At 34.6% G+C, this 22,059-nt stretch overlaps 1 protein-coding gene and 1 long non-coding RNA gene across 3 annotated transcripts in view; one reads left to right on the top strand and one right to left on the bottom strand.

Annotated features, from left to right (window-relative positions):
- Window positions 1-22,059, bottom strand: part of LOC143902367 (uncharacterized) — a 109,752-nt gene that overhangs the window by 62,453 nt on the left and 25,240 nt on the right. The gene's annotated exons all lie outside the window — the stretch shown is intronic.
- On the top strand, window positions 3,623-15,669 carry LOC143902564 (uncharacterized). Of its 2 annotated transcripts, XR_013258407.1 has the most exons (7): window positions 3,623-3,915; window positions 4,392-4,474; window positions 13,510-13,678; window positions 13,963-14,150; window positions 14,440-14,627; window positions 14,911-15,098; window positions 15,362-15,669. It is a non-coding gene; the product is annotated as an uncharacterized LOC143902564 (long non-coding RNA). The 2 variants fall into 2 exon arrangements; XR_013258408.1 differs by lacking the exons at window positions 3,623-3,915; window positions 4,392-4,474 and adding an exon at window positions 12,585-12,668.

The following is a 22,059-nucleotide window of genomic DNA, read 5'->3' as shown; positions in this document are numbered from 1 at the left end:
AATATAAATGTAATGTGCAAAATGTCATAAGCCAAATGAAGAATGTGATGTTTATTATATCGGCGAAGAGAGAAATAAATATGAATTTATACAATCCTGTGTAACGCATAAATAACGAGATAAAATATGTTTTGTTTGTTACTTTTACTTCACTGCATTGCCTGACAACTTATGCGCAAGCGCGGTCATGTAAACAATTGTACTAAATACTTCAATCATACAGGATTGTTACTGAAATCATTAGGGCTGACAGATCACATACTGCATTATTTGTCAATGAAAAATGCACGTTCGCGATCTTCCGCCGTAAGACCGATGTAAGCATAACTGCTGAAACGGCAAGTCGCCAATATTTCAGTACAATGGCGTTTCCGAGGGAAAGTGTCTGTCTGCCGGTACGCCCGTTCTTCTGATATACGCCCCCATTTCGCAGTTTGACAGGAAAGAAGCGGCAGAGTGGCTCGAATGCGACTGACAATAATTTGTCAAGTCGGCCACTCACGACTTCTTACATCGCTCCTTCGGACAAAGAGAATTTCGTTGAAAGAGCAGAGATTTCCCGTCTGAGTTTCTTGCCCGTCGCGTTTCTGCACGTCGTGCGAGACTTGAGATGTCATAATTGCGCGAGTGCATTAGAGGAGCGTTTCCGTTTCGCAAAATTGCACGCACCACTTGGAGAACATCGTGAAGGATTCGCATAAGATATATCGAGAGGTTTTCATGGCGTTTTTTTTTAGCGCAAAATGCATCTGGCAACGAGCCACGATCGTAACAGGCTCTTAAAAAATTTGTTAAATGCGCATTATATTATCGTTAATCTTAAAATAATCCGTGTGTACATATGAAAGGTAACACATCTGCAGTTTAAATACTGATAATATTTTACTAATAAAAATAAGAGACTTGATTGTGTTAACATGTCATGTAAATACGTTAAAATTTCAAACGCTGTTTATCGATTCCGAATTATATATAATATTTTTACGCACAAAATTTGTCGTATGCCTTTACGTATATTATCCTGTTTTCATCAGCAAAAGTATTTATATAATGTACAAAATTTTATATAGGTATTCAAACTTGTCATATAATGGATTTATTCGAAATGCAATGTTCAATGTTTATCAATCTTATTACACGTATTTTCAGTAATTAAACGACCGTCGTTCGCGCATATTCTAATTCCATATGAGGCCGTGTTTCTATTCTAAATAATTGGAAGATACAACGCGTTGCAACGTGACAATGTGACATTCGTAATAGTTTAATACCGGACTGTGACGCAACTTTATATTCAATCAGATGATTATTCAAGAAGCAAACGGGATTTAAGTTTAATTAACGCAGAATTTAAACGAGGCTTGTGCGAGCGGAAGACGTCACCGCGAGGACTTACCTCTCTCATCCTTTTCTGTATGCATTCATGTTCTCGGAAGGACGGTCAGTGATCCGGATGATCCGCTGAAACCGCATAGGAGATCAAAAACGAGATTCGAGAGAAAAACTCATCTCGAGGTTGAAAAATAAATATTTTCGCAAAAAGACATAAGTTTTATCTATTATTGTAATGTTTTAAATATCCACGCTTTCCAGCAAGAAATTCTTCTTAATAAGATACAACAATAACTAATGGGTTATTAAAATCCAGATGAAAAATTAAAAAAACTTCCCGAATTCATAAATTATATTAAAAAGTGTTTCCTAATTGAGAGAGAGAGAATATACTAAATCGTTTTTTTAGGATAAATTTTTGTTAGCGAGATAGCTACAATAAACAAGTTACATTCATATATTCGAATCTATCTAATTGCATGTGAAAGTAAACATGCATAAATTTAGATATCGACGTTAATTGTGCTATTACGTTAATTACGTTATCGGAAAATAAGATCGTAATATATTGAAACAGGATCTCCCATTGCAAGATCTAACTCTTTTTCTTTGTCATATGCGCTTGAATGAAGATAAATTTTTAACGTTACTATTTTATATTTTTCCATTAATCGGTATAGGTAACGTTTTATACGTCGTTACTCTGACTATAAATACGGAGCACCATTTTGCTCCCATTGTGCTTTTGTCATCGCCCTTTACGTCGTACGATACGATGCTTTATTTCAGATAGTCATTTTATTTCTTCGCGCTTGGAGCCGATTTTCAGCGTAAAACCAAAACGGATGTAGCGGATGTGAAACGCGTTATCGACATGCAGAGATTTTGCACTGTACGATAAATAATTTCTCGATAATTGATGCCGTAAATGTCGCGTTTATGGCGCATCAATATTCATTTATCATCAATTGTCAAGGAATATTACGCGTTGCGCAATAAAGTTAACGTTACTGTTGGAAAAATCTATCAATTTTATTTTTTCAATAATATATTGCTAAAAAAAATTAAAAAAAAAAAGTTTGTTTCGAACGTTATCAAGTTTGAAGAATTTATAGCAAAATACGTAAAAGCACGATCTAGTTAAGATTACGTAAGACATTTAGACAGCATAAAAATATATTTCAATGGCATGAATCGCTGCGTTTGTTATTATCCTTCCACAATCCTATCATCATTCTTTATAAATAATTAGGAACCATTATCCTGTGTAATTAATCAATTTATATAAATTCGATCTATTAACGATTTATAAGCGACAAGTATTTATTAACACAGGTATTTCAATAAGTAATCTGTTGCAATGTCTCTTTATAAAATTAAAATAGAAGCGATATAGAGCGAATAAAAATTATTATTCTTTCGTATTTACAATTTACGATAATTATTTCTTTAGCAACAAATAATGTGACGAATAAAGTCACTCACCCATGGTACTCCATATCTTCAGGCCCTTCAGGCTATTTCTCCTCCTGTTAGATTTCTTCATCGCACACACATTAGCACAGCGAAAATTCAATTAATTTACGCGCGATACTAATTAGCAGAATATGACAATTGTACAATGTCTTGCACGACTCTCCTATTAACCGCATGCGACGATTTTATAATATCATGATAAAATGACACGAAAGAATAATCACACGACGCTACAATTCGTCGAGCATTTGTAAATTGTCATAATGAACAAATCTTAACAAATATATTCACGCACGTATCTCACATCTCGCGCGCGAAATAAATCTTTCACCGGTTCAAATATAATTCGTTCGACCGTTCGACGTTTTCGTGAAGCGAACGAACGCTAGTAGTATACACGGGATCGCCGGAGTGAATAGTTAGGACAACGCGCGGAGCCTTATGACGCATCGAGCGTTTATCGATCTTCTTCGTTATTGTGGCGTCCGATCGGCCCGATCCCCTCTCGGGTTCGATTTGGTCAAAAGCGTTTATCAATAACTACTTAATTACTTTGAAAGACAAGAAACGCGAACGCTCGTAAACAACTTGCTTACGGTTACCGACACTGGACCCCGCGCCCCGCACCGCTAACCTGCGAGCTGCGAGCTGCGACGCGTACCGCGTACGTTATTATTTTAGGCGGGAGTCACCGTTCAATCATTCGTGCGACGACTGGCGAGTGGCGACGAGGCTTCGGGGCTCGGGGGAACGGAACGGGTGGGTACTGCTTGAGAACGCACTTTTATCGATAAAAGTGCGTTCTCAATACGGACTCAATACGGACCGTGATCTTTACGTTTGGTACTATTGGCTTCACACTTGTACCAACATTGCTTACTGAATTCACAACACAACCATTTTCGTTTCTGATTTTGGCCATATCGAACTCTGTTGGGGATCGGGTGCTATTAAAATTGTGAGAAGAAAAAGTGTGTCATATATTACTTTTCGAAATACGATCGCGCAGTAGGAGATGTAGAGACAAGATGTCCAACAGACACATTCGTTTCCAATGTTATGATTGTCACGAGTTTTGATTAATAATTACCGCGATAAGCGATTTGTGTAAGTATACCCAGACATGTCCAAAATCGGGACATATAAGTCGTCTAAAAAGACATCTTTCAGACATCTTACGAAATGATGCATTCGATAAAACGAGCATTTATCGAAGTCTATTATTTCGTATAGTTTATTGATAAACTGGTAATAAAAACCAAAAAAAAAAAAAAAAACGACAGATGATATTATATAAATTATTATGATATTAATCTTGTATTTCAATAGTCGTTAAGCGCATGGAGTTAAATCAGTATTTTTATGACTTGTTGAAACTTTCTGTTGTTAAAAATTTTATCCATTTACGTTAATTTGCGAGAAGCGTCGAAGCGAAGTAAGGCTTCGCGCAAACGTCATTTTTGTTGCCTTATTTTATCGCTTACGATTTATGCCGGGAGTATATCTATCGTAAAAAGTCGCGCGATCGTTATATCGCGATAATTAATATCGCACGTAATTATAATTAATCGTGTTCTTGCCAGGGTTGTATGTGTACGTGCGCAACGAAGGAATTTGAGAGGAGGAGGAGGAGACCTGGGAGGCATCAAGGTACGACGGAGCAATCGTGAGTAATTAATTTATTATTATTTATAATTATTTTACGTGCGCGCAACACAACCATTTTTTAAATATTAATTACTTTAATGAAATTGCTATACAATTTGAGTATATTTCTATTTTAAGATCGACGTGCTTTAATTCCGCCTCCACGCATCCTGTCGATGAGTGATAAATTATATTTTATTTTAATTTTAGATAATGGATCTGTGAAAATTGTAATATATACATAATACAAAGATATATGTGATGCGCACTCACATATAAAGCACATATATGCAGTGTATTTATTAATTGCATGTATTAAATTTTAATAGCATACAAATATTACATATAACGCCTCACAGATCCATTGCTTTAGAATTAACGGGCTGTGGTACAGATTAAAGCTAATACATAATCTCGGATTAGAACGGATCTGCTGCAATCATGCCATGCGTGCATGCGAAGATACACACGCAAACAAAAAGTTCATAAAATAGGAATGATTTGATAAGTAAAGTAAACTTGCCGGTAAGAGTAACAAAAAGGATTAATAATTTTGACAAAAGAAAAAGTATTTCCACATTTGCAAAATTAATTAATATTTTTTTGGGAATTTGAAACTTGTGTTTTGCGTCGAGCTTAATTACAACCTTCTAGGCTTATTATTATAAACTGGTGCAAAAAAGCAATCTATAGACATTTTCTTATTGTCAGTATAAATGTATCAAGTATAAATAAAAGAACAGAATATATTTTACATATAGCTTACTCCGATTAATATATCAACTTTAATCTTTTACAGCCTATCCATCTGTATTTATTGATAAATTAATAACTATATTTATTTGAATTTGTATACAACAGTTAAAATTTGTTATTCTAAATCAATTGTTCGTAATGTCAGCTGATTACTATAGTGTACGCAGTGCACATAGGAAACTAAATTAGTTGAATAATAAAAATCAATATTATTTGTAGTTGTAAAAGTCGGTAAGAGGATTGGTACGAATGTAAATGCTGCATCAAAGCGCGTAAACTCCACACGATAGCATTAATCAACATAAATCGCTTATAACTCCTATATTATTAGGATTCTCGACTCTAATTAGTTTCTGGAATAGCAGCTTCCCTCGTGTTTCTCGTATTTATGCCGAGTTTCGGTCGATAAATTGTAAAAAGTTCAAATAACGCATATTTGATTTTGTTATTAAAACTGTTGTACGATAGAGTTGTGAAAGATACTCTTTTACTTATTAATTCTTTTATTTAGTATTATTCCACTTAATATATATAATACATCTATTCATATACATATACCCAATTCTACTTTAATGATTTATCTTTAGAAGATAAAACGTTTCTATTAAATTATAAGAAACTAACGAAAGAATGAGAAAGAGCGCCAAGGAAATTTATACGAGTCCGGATTACTTTGTCAACCTATCGGCTTTGTGGAAAATATATAGTAGTTGGTAAAAAGGTGGAGCGAAATGTCAGACATGAATAGAGAAAATGAATAAGGTATAGTAAAGGCGGTTATTCAAACGCAAATTACTCCCGGCTCCATTTTCATTTTGCAAATAAACCGTGGCGAATCTTACCGGAAATAAGAATGAGCTTTCGCGCAAAGTGTGCATGTTCCCTCTTGCTTCGTCTAACCGCGCTCATAAAATTGACTTTTTCTGGCAGATTTTCCGTTCCTAAATTACCTCTCATTTCTTCATTTTTTAAAAACTTAATACTTGAGCAGAAAATAAATACAAAGTACAATCGTATTGAAAAATCTAAATTGTATTAATTAATAAAAAAATTTTTACAATAAGCAATGGTCTGTCAATTTATCTTATATGTTCGAGAAGTAAACAGTAAGCAAATAGATATCTATTTTACAAAGTTTTAAAATAATTTATTCTCTAAAGCCTTTTTATAAAAATAGGTGCTTCAAAAGGGACCAAACTTTATCTTAATTCCTAAAGTTATAATTTCGTATTCTTTTAAATAGAAGATATTAACTTTATTGTTATTGTTTTTTCAATTCCTTCATTTCCTTTTGAAATTTTATCGTATATATACGATTTATATTTCTTTACAAAATTTTGCCAAGTGACTATATGAAGTGGAAAATTTTGCCAAGTATATAGAGATAATTTAAAAATTATATATTAGTATTCTATTAAATTGATTCTTTTGCTGAATATTTGTTGAACATCTGATATTGTTGCATAATGCGGTTCTCGATAAACGCAACCATTCGAACATGTTTCCTAATTGGCAGCTTTTCTCACTGTAATTGGAAACGGTCGAAGAGCTTTTCCGTGAAGAGATCTCGAATTGGAAAGACATGGAATGGGGAATAGAAAGAAAACCGTCGACAACGAAACGGAAAGTATTTCTATAGATATAGAGAGAAAATCGAAATGAAGAAATTGAACCTTGCGAGGTATATATATGAGTGGTATAAATTATTATTCTGCTGATTTTATTAGAAAAGCACATTTTTATCCTGAAATCGTGTAATTATATAGATAATCATATTTTACATTGCATATAATTGTACAAATAATTTGTACTTATTCATGATATACACATATATACATTTTAATAAATAAAGCGGATATAGTAAAAATTGTAACGATATTATAAACAGATATTGTAGAAACTTTTAATGCTTGCGATGTAATGAAAAGCTACGTAAACTTTTCGTATAATACGTAAATTGCAAGGGAAAAATACAATGGGTAAGGAAAGATATAATATAATTTGTTTTCTACAAAGAATTAGCTTTCTGCTGAATTATATTCTCCAACCACATACAACTCTTTCTTTCGTTTTTTCTAGTTTTAAAAGAGCGATAAATTTTTATTAATTAGCGAGAAAACGATACTTTTTTATATTTATTTTCTTTGTGTTAGTCTTATTTGTAATAATTATGGAAAGTTACCGATAATAGTTACATAGATGTTAATTTTTTGCAACAAAAACGAATTTTTCTGAATTATTGTAACATTATTTTATCAATTATTAATATCCATATTTAACTAAACAAACTAAAGTTTTATCAGTTGATATATTTAACTAGACAATGTTATTTTTGCCTTAGGCAAAAGCATATATTATTATATCTCAATATCCATTTTTTGATTGTTTTAAAAAAATTAATTTTTTTTACGGCAAATTAGATAAAACTTTTTAGGAATTTTTTGGTTAATATTATTGTAAATATTTTTCTGCAAAAAAAAAACGAAAGTAAAAGCAAAAGGAACAAGAGAATCGTAGTCGTATAGCAGTATTTTCATGAGAAATAAAAATTCACGATTTTCAGAATTTAAAAACTGAGAGAGACCGTGTACCTCGTTGCACCTGCCGATGATTATGAATACGAAGATATCAACAGCGCGCCATACCTTTATGTGCACTTGGATGCTATTTTCACTCGTAAAGCGCGATGTAAAGAAAAAAAATTTTCGGTCCGGGTCGCATCAGCTTCGGCAGAACTGCTCCCGCATTTATAAATACGTGCATGTGTGCGTGTGTGTAAGAATGCGTGCGCAATGGCAGCCGTTTTCGTTTAACGACCAGCCGTTTCAGGATTTTGAAATGTCGTGGAATGACGTAGCGAAGCTTTCTTCGTAAGTATTTATGCCGAGCTTTGCTCGAGTTTAATGAGCTCAACGAGTCGTGAAAAGTTTATTCGTACATCTCATAAAGTGCTCAATTTCAAAAACCGAGTTACACGCGCGATGATACGCGAACTGTGCTCCTTCGAAACTCTATTAATTCAACGAAAACTGCTGTTTTTTGCACCGGTAATTAGGAAAATAAGTTTTATCGAGTGTATCATGCAATTGGAACGAAGATAGTATACGCACTATTTTACAATTCCAATTATTACTCTAATAAGAGAAAATATTAATAATTTAACTTTTAGAAACTAAACAAACATTAAGCGATTTAAGAGCCAATAATTAATTGATATAATTTGATGATTTTATTCAGACATTGCTAAATAATATATTTGTATAAGATTTTTTAGTCTATATGCATTAACGATTATTTTTTTTCTAAGTTATTTAAACCTAAACTATTACTTCAAAATTTTCGATTTTAATAGAAATACTAAAAACGAAAAAGAAACAAGACTTTTATAATTATTGCCTGCAGTTTAAAATAAAATATATTTCATTAACAAGTAACGTTTTTAACCAGTAAGCTTGTAATCCAAGATACTTTTAGTATTGTTAAATAAATCTTTTGATGGGGTGCAATATCACATACAAATGTACGAGTTCAAATAAAACATGCATCACATTCGATGACGTGTTTGATGATTTCGGGAATATTCGCGTCCATAAAATCCCCATGAAACATTAAATAGCGATCACGGATCCGGTATATAAGTGATTTATTCATGCGAGACGTTGGTGCGTTCCGGACACACATCAAATGTTTAGTTTCTAATAAAAATTCCATTTTCAATCTTCGAGGAGGTAACGCGATACCGCATGGCTGCCTGCAGCCGTCGGTCGGCATTCTTAAAGTCTGCAAACCTCGCAGCGAATTACGATAGTGTTCGCAATGTAAATGTTTGAACTGCGGCTGGAGTACACATGATGCGTGTGCACTCGCGAGATGTGAGACGTAGTTCTATAATGGCTCTGAAATTGCATAGAAAGTTGTAGGGCGGAGATCTGTTAAAAGTTTCATGAGATAAAGCTCGCGTCGGCGAAAGAGCTCCATCATCGGTAACTTCATAAATATCTGTAATTATTTCATAGCTTGCAGCGTCAATTAATAAATCAAGTTGAACAAAATTACTAAAAGGAAAAATTAAGTAACATTTATATATATACATTAATATTTAATTTTATATAATATATTCACAAAAATATTAAATCAAATAGCAATCTGTTACTTGATGGAATATATACAGCGTCAAATTAAATTTATTTATTTTGTTAATAGTAAATTTATTAAATTTATTTTTATGGTGTAAAAACACCATATTAATTAAATTGAAACATAAGGAATGTAAAAAGAATTAGCCAGGAATTAATATTTTAATTTATTATATAGAATATTTACAAAACGAAATAACAAATAGAGGGTTAGAGTTGTAACAATTATACTTACTTACGCAAATTTTTTAATTAATTAGCGTGGCGTGATGTTAAAACTGAACAATACTACAATAAAGAACGTGACGAAAGTATCGACAGTCGCGTTGCATAATTTTGTTTGAAAGGTTCGTGGTGAGATGATCCACGGGCAACTTCCGTGGTTTCAAACTACCTAAAATACGAAGCGCCTCCCAAGACTATGTAAGTTTCTGTAATCCATGTCACTTCACGTAATGTGTAGCGTCATATTATGCGCGATATATGTTACCACACGAGACAGCTATTACTAATCGCGGAACACTTCAAAGGACTGTCGGTATCGTCAAATTGCAATTTAAACGTTATAGTACAGTCATTTGGTAGTTTTGCCTGGAAAGTTTTCCGGGAGTTTTGAAAATTGGTAGATTTATATATTTCGATGTGCTCTTTCCGAATTTCAACTTTGCCACCTCGTATCTTTGCCGCTCGCGCCGCCATATTGGAAAAATGGCGCCTAAAAGCAGTTTTTTGACAATATCTCCTTCCCGACTCATTCCACGATAAAAACGTTTATATACAAAATAAAACTAGAGAAAATTTCCTACAATTTATGTAATAACCATTTTTTTCGTAAAATTAATAGTTTTGGCGTACGAGCGCCGCAAAATGTAGTTCAACACGCGTTTTGGCCTAAAAACTCATTTCCACACCACCTTGAGGTAGAGTAAGCGGCGCGTTTTTTTTACCGTGGTATCCCCAATAAGCTTAGTCCACATGCAATTCACTATTCTAAAATTTAGCGCATTCTTCTTCGCTTCGCTGTTCTTGATGGATATTGTTTGTCAAATGTTAAACAAGAACGAAATGATGCTCGCGAGCATTGTGAGCGATAAGTGGAACGCAGCCCAGATGTTGCGAGTTCATCGTCATTAGTCTATCGTTTCACAGTGTCGTTTGCATTTATAGAGCCATGGCTTCTAATAAAGTAAACTGTTTTATTTGTGCTAATCCATTGCAAGAAAATGAAGTGATTGAAGTGAAGGAAAAAGGATTGGAGACTTTTCGTAAGTCAAGTATTAAAAGAAAGGATAAGAAGGATAAACTTTTGGTGGGACTGAGGTCGATAGTGGTTCACGATGCATGTCGAAAACGATACAATAATGAAAAGTTAATCGCTGCATCTTTGCGTAGAGGAAGCGATGCCACGAGTTCTCAACCACAACTGCGATCTACGCGCCCAACATTCTCATTCAGAAATCATTGTTTTTTGTGCGCTGCTGAGATAACAGCAGAGTTTATAGCGAAACAAAAACAGACGCGCTTGTGCGATCGTAATGTTGTGTATAGCGTACGTAAATTATCGATGAGAAACAGTATTGTTTTTAGGCCAAAACGCGTGTTGAACTACATTTTGCGGCGCTCGTACGCCAAAACTATTAATTTTACGAAAAAAATGGTTATTACATAAATTGTAGGAAATTTTCTCTAGTTTTATTTTGTATATAAATGTTTTTATCGTGGGATGAGTCGGAAAGGAGATATTGTCAAAAAACTGCTTTTAGGCGCCATTTTTCCAATATGGCGGCGCGAGCGGCAAAGATACGAGGTGGCAAAGTTGAAATTCGGAAAGAGCACATCAAAATATATAAATCTACCAATTTTCAAAACTCCCGGAAAACTTTCCAGGTAACCGCTTCTTTTGCGACCAAATGACTGTACTATTATCACGCTACATTGCGAAACATCCACACACATTCAATTACTCTTCTAAAATTGTTTTATTTTAATATTTGATTTGAAATATTTTATAAATTTCTACGATTGTTTTGCGAAATGTATTTTTGTATAGCATTTCGCAACATAATAACGTTAATAAATAATTTGTTAAAGTCTATTAATTGCATATACGGCAATATAAGAAAAAAAGTAAAATACGTACCGCTCTAGTAATAATAATAAATATCATTTCCAACATTTTATTTGTAGTGTACAATAGAAAATGTGAGAACATTATATAAAATTTTGGTTTCGTTTCCGCGCGATATATATACCTATTACACATAGTACAGTGCACGTAGACAATGACGCTGTTTTCTTACTCCTGTCGCATTCTTTCTTAAATTATTTTTATTGTTTTTTTCTTATTCTCTTCAAACTCAGTCACGGTTTTCAAAATAACGCTTTTTCCAAAATAACGCGATTTTTTCTTACACGGAACGTATTTACTGCATAAGAATAGAATTGGGTATAACTAAACGATTCCGATCTGAATCCATTCCGAAAAGTTCCATAATTCACGCTCGGAATAAAGAAATAAGGGAGCAAAGAGCCGACCGCGCGAAAGCTCGCGATACTCCTTCTTCATTTTGAATTACTTTATTATTTTAAAATCATTTCTTACTCACACAGATCAAAATATTATTGAGAGAAGAATTATCGTCTCAGGCAATGCGCTAATACGGGTCCATGAAACAATGCGGGAAATATGCGACAATAGCCCATTCATCGAAATACGAGAAACAAATATTCGATTGAAATAATCGGCGTATACATTAATTCTGTAGGTAGATATATTAAACATCATTAAATATTATAAATAAACAAGCGAGCAAAGAAGCCGACTACCGCAAAAGCTCGCGTTACTATATTCTTCATTTAGATTATTTTAAAAAATCGTCTCTTCCCCACATCGAAATATTATTATTGAGAGAGGGATTATCGTGCATAACATCGCGGAAGATATGTGATAATTAATTAACAGCCCATTTATCGAAATACAAGAAACGGAATATATATTCGGCGTACACCACGTTAATTCTGTACCGCTAGGTATATATTAAATGTTATCAGGCAAGTATATATATATATGTATATATATATATTATTGCCGGCGCTGGCGGCCGACGGCGAGACCGTTGGCGCGCGCGGCGCGCGGGCGCTCGACTTTGTTTTTTCGTACGCCGCGGTGCGGCGCGGCGCGCCGCCGCGCCCCGCGGCCCGCGACGGGGTCGCGCTATCATTCATTACGTTCCAATGCTCGAGCCGGACGGACAGCCGAGCGAGGGGCTCCGTGTGCGTAGCGCTGTTACATCGTGATAGGCAATCACGATGATATCGCAGGTATATCAAAGAGATGCAGCGTTCTTTATTAACCATCGGGATTATTCCGTTTGCACAAAATCGATCGACTCTCTCGCTGTTCGCGACTCACGAATGCGGGCGAAGCCGCTGGTCGTTGCGCAGCAGGCACGCGCCTCACGCGTTTTACAGAAAGTCGAGTCGAGAAAGACGAATACGGAGTTAATATACGCCGTTTATATATTCCGTTTCTCGTATTTTCGTTCCGATCATTCATTGACATATCGAATAATCTGGCCGTCACTTTCGCATTTTGAGAACGGCGTATAGGTATATACGCGATAATCGTCGGATCATCGTGAGATATTTAATGTGACGGAATATAATATGTGAATCGCGTGATTTAGAATAATGAAGCGCGATGACGTGTGGTGTGTGGACCGTTTAATTGCATTGGTAATTGTGTGAAATTCTCGCGGAATTTACGCGCTCGAGCGTATATGATGGGCCAAAGCACATATGACAGTCGTAGTCATATGGTCATGCATGGATGTATAAATAATGCACAAGCTTTGGCGTATCCTGATTTGTCAGGTCGAGGACTACGACCGTCGTATATCGCTACGCCATGTTATGTGCTTTGGCCCTAAATCTTCGAACGGTTTGCTCGTTTCAATTCGGCGAAGTTAATTGACGGCGTTGATTCGACTCGCGTCGTAGCTGCGCGACGTCGCGCGTCGGTATGAAGTTAGCCGCGCTCAGCGGGAAAAGCAGCGGTGAATCGTCGGATTTAAATAATAGAAGTGCGCCGGAGCCCCGGAGAACGCAGATCGTTTCATCTATAGGGAGTGTCTAACAAAGTGTCGTGATCGTATGATTACAGTTACCTCGTTCTCGATCGCAAAATATTGGACAGCGGTTCCGTGAGCGGCTTCTGTGCAACGGAAAGAGGACTGAGAGGAGGAGGGGGAGGCCTGATGACAACCTAACCCTGTTCTGAGAGGAGGAGGAGGCCTAGCAAAGGCATCGGGCTTTGACGGAGCAATCCTGCGGTGAGTATTATTTCTTATCTTAAAATTAATAGTTCTTTCTCATTCACTCTCGAGCCGTTTCATCTCGATAAGTTAGAAATAATTAGAAAAAAGCGTAAAATTTAAAATTTTATAAGAGATTCTTGTAAAGATGATTCTTGTAAAAATCTTTTTCCGAAAAAAAAGGTAATTATATTAAATATCTAATTGTGTGAAAGACGAATTAGACGCGCGTAAAAAGTATATTTTGAAACGTTATTTTGGGCATCTCTTTAATTTGAATCTTTCGTTTTTTTTTGTTACAGTAATACGCAGATCGTTTAATCTCGGGAGTGTTTATTCGTTCGTGATCGCGAAATATTAAACAACGCGAGTGTCCGCGAGTGTCCTGTGCAACGGAAAGAGAAGGAGAGGAAGGCTTGACAACCCCAGGCGTTCTGAGAGAAGGACGAGGCCTGGCAAAGGCATCGGGCCCCAGCGGAGCAACTTTGGGGTGAGTATTATTTCTTTTATCTTAAAATTAATAGTTTTTTCCCATTTGTATTCGAGCTGTTTTATATCGATAAGTTAGAAATAATTAGAAAAAAGCGTAAAATCTAAAATTTTATAAGAGATTCTTGTAAAGATGATTTTTGTAAAAATTCTTTTTCCGAAAAAAAAAAAGGTAATTATATTAAATATCTAATTGTGTGAAAGACGAATTAGACGCGCGTAAAAAGTATATTTTGAAACGTTATTTTGGGCATCTCTTTAATTTGAATCTTTCGTTTTTTTTGTTACAGTAATACGCAGATCGTTTAATCTCGGGAGTGTTTATTCGTTCGTGATCGCGAAATATTAAACAACGCGAGTGTCCGCGAGTGTCCTGTGCAACGGAAAGAGAAGGAGAGGAAGGCTTGACAACCCCAGGCGTTCTGAGAGAAGGACGAGGCCTGGCAAAGGCATCGGGCCCCAGCGGAGCAACTTTGGGGTGAGTATTATTTCTTATCTTAAAATTAATAGTTCTTTCTCATTCACTCTCGAGCCGTTTCATCTCGATAAGTTAGAAATAATTAGAAAAAAGCGTAAAATTTAAAATTTTATAAGAGATTCTTGTAAAGATGATTCTTGTAAAAATCTTTTTCCGAAAAAAAAGGTAATTATATTAAATATCTAATTGTGTGAAAGACGAATTAGACGCGCGTAAAAAGTATATTTTGAAACGTTATTTTGGGCATCTCTTTAATTTGAATCTTTCGTTTTTTTTGTTACAGTAATACGCAGATCGTTTAATCTCGGGAGTGTTTATTCGTTCGTGATCGCGAAATATTAAACAACGCGAGTGTCCGCGAGTGTCCTGTGCAACGGAAAGAGAAGGAGGGGAAGGCTTGACAACCCCAGGCGTTCTGAGAGGAGGAGGAGGCCTGGCAAAGGCATCGGGCCCCAGCGGAGCAACTTTGGGGTGAGTATTATTTCTTTTATCTTAAAATTAATAGTTTTTTCCCATTTGTATTTTCGAGCTGTTTTATATCGATAAGTTAGAAATAATTAGAAAAAGCGAAGTTTTACAAAAGTTTATTCTCATAAAGGTTTTTCCCGGGAAATAGATAATTATATTAGAGTAAATTTAATTAAAAGACGAATTAGACGCGTGTAAAAATTATTTTTTGAAACATTGATTATTTTGAGCGTCTATTCAATGTGAATTTTTTATTTTTGTTACAGAATCATCGCAGCTACGTGGCAGAATAACTCCGCTCGTTGCGCATCGGTCGGTGAGTCTTTTTACTTCTTATTTATGTATTAGTGAGTAAAAATACGAGTACGTAGGAATCCGCGAAAATAGGTAGGCACAAATGAATAAAAATACGGGTAAATAGGAAAATATACGAATAGAAATACGGGTAGGTAGGGACTAAACATAATAACTTAATATTTAAAAAATTAAAATTCCGCAATTTAAATGACACTTAATAAAAAATAAAATTCTGCGATCGCGAAGTTAAACTTCATTTTTTTTAAATTGAATATTATTGAACTATACACTTAACTTATATAAATACTTAATAAATTGAAATACTTAAAATATATATGAAATGAATACTTAAATATATATATAATGATAAAATTGAATACTTAAATAATTGAAATACTTAATAAATTACAATTATGTATGTTACATATTAATGTAATTAAAAATACATGGACAGCATAATTCTATATTTGATGACTAAAAAGGAGGGCTAAAAATTGAATGAAATTTAAAATTAATTTTAAAAATAATTTTGTAATGTCATTGGCACCGCTGTCAAAATTCTTACTATCGGGCCAGCGGTCTGGAAGATAAGGGATTCGTTCCTTTCTGTAGCGAAACCGCTGGCGTTTGATGATACCACTTAACTTTTCTTCGCGTATGGATCTTGCGGAACTCGATAGAGAATCAGAGCGCGTTGAGTTCGCTTTTCACCACGAAGATTGTTCTTCTTTGTGTGCGGATTACTATAGCGTACTACTCGGCGGAGGGCTTTTGATGTGGTCAAATCGTTGGACCAGTTATCCATCCCTGAACGCGAGAAAAACGTGGTCATTTCTCGCCAATTTTTAAGGTTCATAAAGCCTTAAAAGCAGCCATTTCTATGCGTTTATTAATAGATCGTTTAGTTCGTATATTATCGAAATCAAGTATACGCGCTTTTGAAAAATGTAGAATCTGCATTTTATTTTTTTAAAGAACAACATCAGTGATTATAAGTGATTCGCGTTACACTGTCGCTTTAGATTTTATCCCCTTTTTCGGGAAGTAGTATTACGAGTATCGCCAATCGATTTTATTATTCCTTGCTTTGGTCAGTATAGGTACTCATTTTCTATAATATCGCGGTTTATCTTCTAATTTGATCATTGGTTTAGCTTAAAACTTTGCATATTTTTTTACACGTAAAAAAATTTTGATAATACATAATAGATAAAATTATTAACGATTTTTTTGGTCGCGTTTGCTTGTGTTAAATAAAACTTAATAAATTCTGTCGCAAGTTGATAATTAAAAATATATACGGCTTAATTATTATCATTTATTGATATTATATACATATATCTATAGTAAAATTCGTGTTATCATATGTATTTCAGACACTTTCCTCGTTATTGAAATTTTTTATTGGTATTAATAATGGTTTTTTTATTATGTATTTTGAACGACATAATTTTGTATCATATTGTATTGTAAACAACATACATATATTCAATTTTTAATTGTAGTATAATATTATATTGTATTTTGATGCGAATATATGTATAGATAATAATAAAATTAAAAAATTAGAAATGTAAATAAAAAAACATAAAAAAGAGGACCGCCGATTGGAATCGGCGGGGGTGGTGGAGGGCCTCTATAGAATAGCTTATTTTTCAATTCACGATTAAATTGAACGCTCTCATCAATGTTTGACATGCAATAGACAATATACAAATATTAGGTAGGAGAAAACGGAATGGAGAATAGAATACTCGTTAATAATCTGAAAAAGAATAGAGACCGGTTCGAAAAATCGCGTTATATCCGGCTTGATGTAAATATAAATCAGCGTGCCGATCATAAATCCTGCTACTGTTTTTATATTTATCTGATTTTTCTTTTTACATATCGTATCACGTTGCGAACCACGTTCTATTTATAGTGGATGTAGCTTGGATGGCAATAATTTTTTGTTAATGCACACGATGTGTTGACACGGATCGCTATGCAAAAATATACGCTATTGTTTAATATACGTACCAGCGTTGTTACGTTTTGCTAACTCAAATAATGTAGTTGATTTATAAATACTGTTTCATAAAAATACTTTTATTCAGATTTTTGGAAAGCAGAGAGAAAACACAAGAATTTAGCTTTTATATATCTCTCAATCAAGTACCGTTTACAGTACCCCTACTATACCAGAGATAAATCAGAAATTGATATAAATTTCCGTACTTTATTATTACTTTATACTATTTTTACATTTTAATTTTACATCCTGATATTTGTGTTGCATTAATGACAAAAGTTTTTTGGGATAAAATCAACTGTTAGAGAGAGAGAGAGAGAGAGGGGGGGAGAGGGACAAAAACTAAAGTATAGCTATCTATATACTGATCCTGTATTGCTATTACTATTGCTATACATTTGCGTTACGAATAATACAAATCACCATAGATTGTGTTGGAGATCGCGAAAGCGAGCACGTCCGTCCGATCGTTTCGGGAAAATCAGCAAACTTTTCCTCAATCCTATACCGACGCAATTATCCGAAGTTCCGGTTTCCGATTGGCTCATTTGGCTCCCGGATATTTCGTATAGGTTAAACTTTTCCACGTATATCGCTTTTGGTGACCCCCTTCCGTTTTTATTGCCCGCATTGCAAATTGGCGGTATACGGAAAAAGCATATACGTATGCAAAAGTTTCATTTAAATCACCGAGCGCGCTCAAATAAACCTATCACTACCACCTTCTTCGATGCTAAGGTTTGCGTGTCGCTCGATTGCGATTTCCAAGTCGCCGCTGGAAATTGTTAGTTATCTGAATAGCGTGCAATTTCAATATCGTATTATGAGAGTAATGAGTTTTCTCTTGGCTCGGTTCGCTTTTCATTCGTCCGCCTGTACATTACTACCATATTACCAAATTACGAAAGAAAAATACTACAAAACTTTGTTATTAATTTCAACAGTGGAAATGTATTATTATTATTAATTATGCATATTTGTTGCTTTATTCTGATATATTTATGTTATTTAAACTATTTTTTATGCCATATTTTATGTTAAAATTTTATATTTACCGCCATTTTGTGTTAAAAGTAAAACGAGTATCTCTAATAATTTATTTTTAAACTGTCCTCTAGATTATCGATTAAAAGAATTATTATATCACATTGTACATTTGCGTAATTTAAGAGGATTTCTCTCTCTCTTTCTCTCTCTCTCTCTCTTTCTCTCATATATTTTAAGGACGTTCTCTCGTCCTACTAGAGAAAATCGATTTTTTTAGGATTTTCTTAAAACTGTGAATATATGTTAATTTAGGTGTGCTTTATGCGTGGTATAAATTTCAGTACTTCTTCCGGTATAAAAAATCAAGATACTGAGCCTCAAAGTTTCAACTTTTACTAATGGAAAGGTTTTTCAGGCCAAACGGTAAGAAATACGAGGTTGGCCAAGAGAACCAAAGTTGCTCCTCTCGTCGAGTTCTATAAGGAAAAAATGCCAAAATTAAAAAAAAATTAAATTTTAAATTTTTTTTTGAAACTTTGAGGCTCAGTATCTTTATTTTTTATACCGGAAGAGGTACTGAAACTTATACCACGGATAAACCACATCTAAATTAATTATATTCACAGTTTCAAGAAAATCTTAAGAAATCGATTTTTTCTAGTATAAGGACGAGAGAACGTCCTTAATTGCAATTTTAATAACTAACAGTTGCAACTTATTTCCATTAAAATATAAAGTCAAGGATCTTTGAAAATGCGAGTATATAGTGACAATCTAACCGACCGACAGACAATGCGAAACGAATACAGCGGACGAAGTTCAGTGGACGAAAGCGCGCGGAGTGCAAAATCACCGAGGTATCGCGGCTACGCGATATTCGCATACAATACAGCAGGCGCTGCATCGAACGGACAATGGTCCTTTTTTCGTTCAAATGGGAACAAGGGTGAAGGGAGAGCAACGTGGCGTGCGGCGTTAAAGGGAGGACGGACAGCGCGCGTGTACGCGGTATGGTAACGTAAATCATTCCTCGAAATAGATTCGAACGGTCGATCGTGGATTGCGATGTCGGCGTGCCATAAACGCTCGAGCACAAATCCGATTCACTCTGAAATCTTATCTAAAGCCGAGCGCTATGTGCTATAAGCCCGGCTCATTTCGCATCACGATTACGTGCTTTAATACGCGGATTAATACTTTCAGCGCTGTTAACGGGGTGACAATATAGCAATTTTTACAAATAATTATCACAAATGCAATAATAATCTGCGGCTTCCGTATAACAAATAATAAAAAAATCTCACATATATTTTCATATTATACAAAAAAAGAAATTTGATATTAGTTTTTGTTAAGGAATCAAAAGAATTCTAAATATATTTATTAATTTAATTATTTTTAGCGTCATATTGCGTACTTTGAGAACTTTTCATTGGATTTCCGCAAATATAAATCGAATAAAATCACACGCAATGATTTTATTTTATTTTATTTTATTGTTATTGCACGTGCAAGGTGACCAATAACGATGGCGATTTTCCAGATGATACGACCTTCGTTTAAACAAAACGCTTAAACGACAAGCGGGAACGGTCCGATGAAATCGTGATCAGTACGCGCAATGCACCGGCAATCATTGCGCTCGCGATTCGTTTGCTAAACAAATTTGGAAAGAGGACAGACGCGAGTATTGTCCGATGTTGCTCACGTTAAATACGTCAGTTTAATACCTATTGAAACGCTGTAAACGAAGTTGGGTCGTACAGATGTTGACAATGGATTCGTTTACTCGAGCGCGCACATAAATCACGCAGCGATGCCATGTCGCGAATTATACTCATTACGATTATGAGAGTTTATCACTTCTACATTGTTAACGAGCTTATTAACAGGCCGGAAGCTATAGTCCGATGATATCACCGTCGCGTGCTATTAGAATGAAAATTCCGCTTTTCATTAAGTGTCACTGGTTCAATTAAAGTAGGATTTTCAATTTAAATTCCTGACGGAATATCAATTAGGTACCAATTTTCCAACGACAACGTCCTACTCTCGTTCCGCTAAGGGAAAACCCTGATTTTGATTCCGCTTTAATTACATCTGCCCTACACTGATTGTCTATTATGTGCTTCTAACGAATCTAACAAGCTCCGAAGCTCTCTTCGCGAAGAAAGCTTTTAGCTGCAACAGTCTCGATTTCCAATCACTGCTCGTATTCAGCATCACTCAATTTTTTACGATTTTTTACGATATTTTGCACAATTTAATATGTTACAATATAATGTTACATAATTCGATTCAACTTTTTAGCAAAATAAATTAAAATTTAATATGACAAATATTATAGAGAAATATTCTTTGCAATTTAAGATTATTCCAAAATAATACTAATTATATGTAATAAACCAATTTCTTTGTATATTATATGTTACAGAAAAAAGATTATAAATATTAAAAAAATTTTTGATAGAAATTAATTTACGAGTATAAAATAAATTATGCGTTCTAAACTTGATAAGGCTACGTTTCACTTTTAATAATTAATGTAGAAGCAAGTTAGGTATCTTATAAGAGATTTCCATAATTCGGTGAATGAATAAAATTGCCCGCGAGGGATCTCCCGGGGATTTTTCACCGCGAAGATATTCATTCCAAAATCTCTTACGCGCAATATTCTCGTTTAATTCGATCTTTTAACCGTCCTCTTCAGATCCTGTGGGATTAGTGACGATGCGAAATTTCTTATATCGCAGCTGTCTCCTCAGTTCTCAATCTGCTCTCCCAATCTCGCGGAACATCATTCGTTATTGGTGTTCACTCGAATTCCAAGCCTTCTCGATTTCGTTGCCTTTGAGTTTATCGAGCGGCTAGATGTCTGTGTATGCGCCGTATCTGTTTTGCGGTCGCTCGAGCTGCAAAAATTTTATGTGGAAACTGTAGAAACTATCCGCAAGACATGGTATTCTGGCCTCTATACTAGCCCATCTCGGAGATGAACTTTGCAGCTCGTAGGCGGGAGGCGGACTGCATATGAGAATCGATTGCGTTTCTCAATTCGATGAACACAAGCGATTTTCTCATCCTGTGTTCTTGATGATTACATTTAGCGTACACATATTTTTTATTCGCTGCGCGATACAAAATTAAAATTAATATTTTCGTAAGATAATTAGTAAGATAAAGCTGTGGGAAATGACATAATTTGAAGAAATATTAAAGTTTAAATTTTAATCGTGGCTTGTAGCGTACTTTTTGCGTCATTCCTTGATATTTATTTAATTTCCTTCATTACTTATATATATTTAATTATACATTAATTGTTATTATTTTTTTCTATAAAATAATTACTTTTTTTATTCTTTCTGTTTTTCTTGAAATATTTTTAAAATACCTTTTACATTTTATTAATTTTAACACTTTTATAAATGTTCAAGAATAGTCGTCACAAACATTGCAAAAATTTGTAACAAATTATAACGTAATCTTAGAGACTTATACCTTTCATCGCGTCTTGGTCACAAATATAAACTGCAAAAGGGGCAAAGAGAAAGAGAGAGAGAGAGAGAGAGAGAGAGAGAGAGAGAGAGAGAGAGAGAGAGAGAGAGAGAGAAAATGTTGTAACCTTATCGGTGAGGGGCAACACGTATAGGTCTAATTAACTTCGTG

The sequence above is a fragment of the Temnothorax americanus genome, unplaced genomic scaffold, assembly GCF_048541705.1.
Source record: "Temnothorax americanus isolate GAGA-0224 unplaced genomic scaffold, ASM4854170v1 Scaffold4, whole genome shotgun sequence".
Taxonomy (NCBI): domain Eukaryota; kingdom Metazoa; phylum Arthropoda; class Insecta; order Hymenoptera; family Formicidae; genus Temnothorax; species Temnothorax americanus.
Note: the sequence above shows the minus strand (reverse complement) of the source record. Positions and strands in the feature narration are given on the sequence as shown.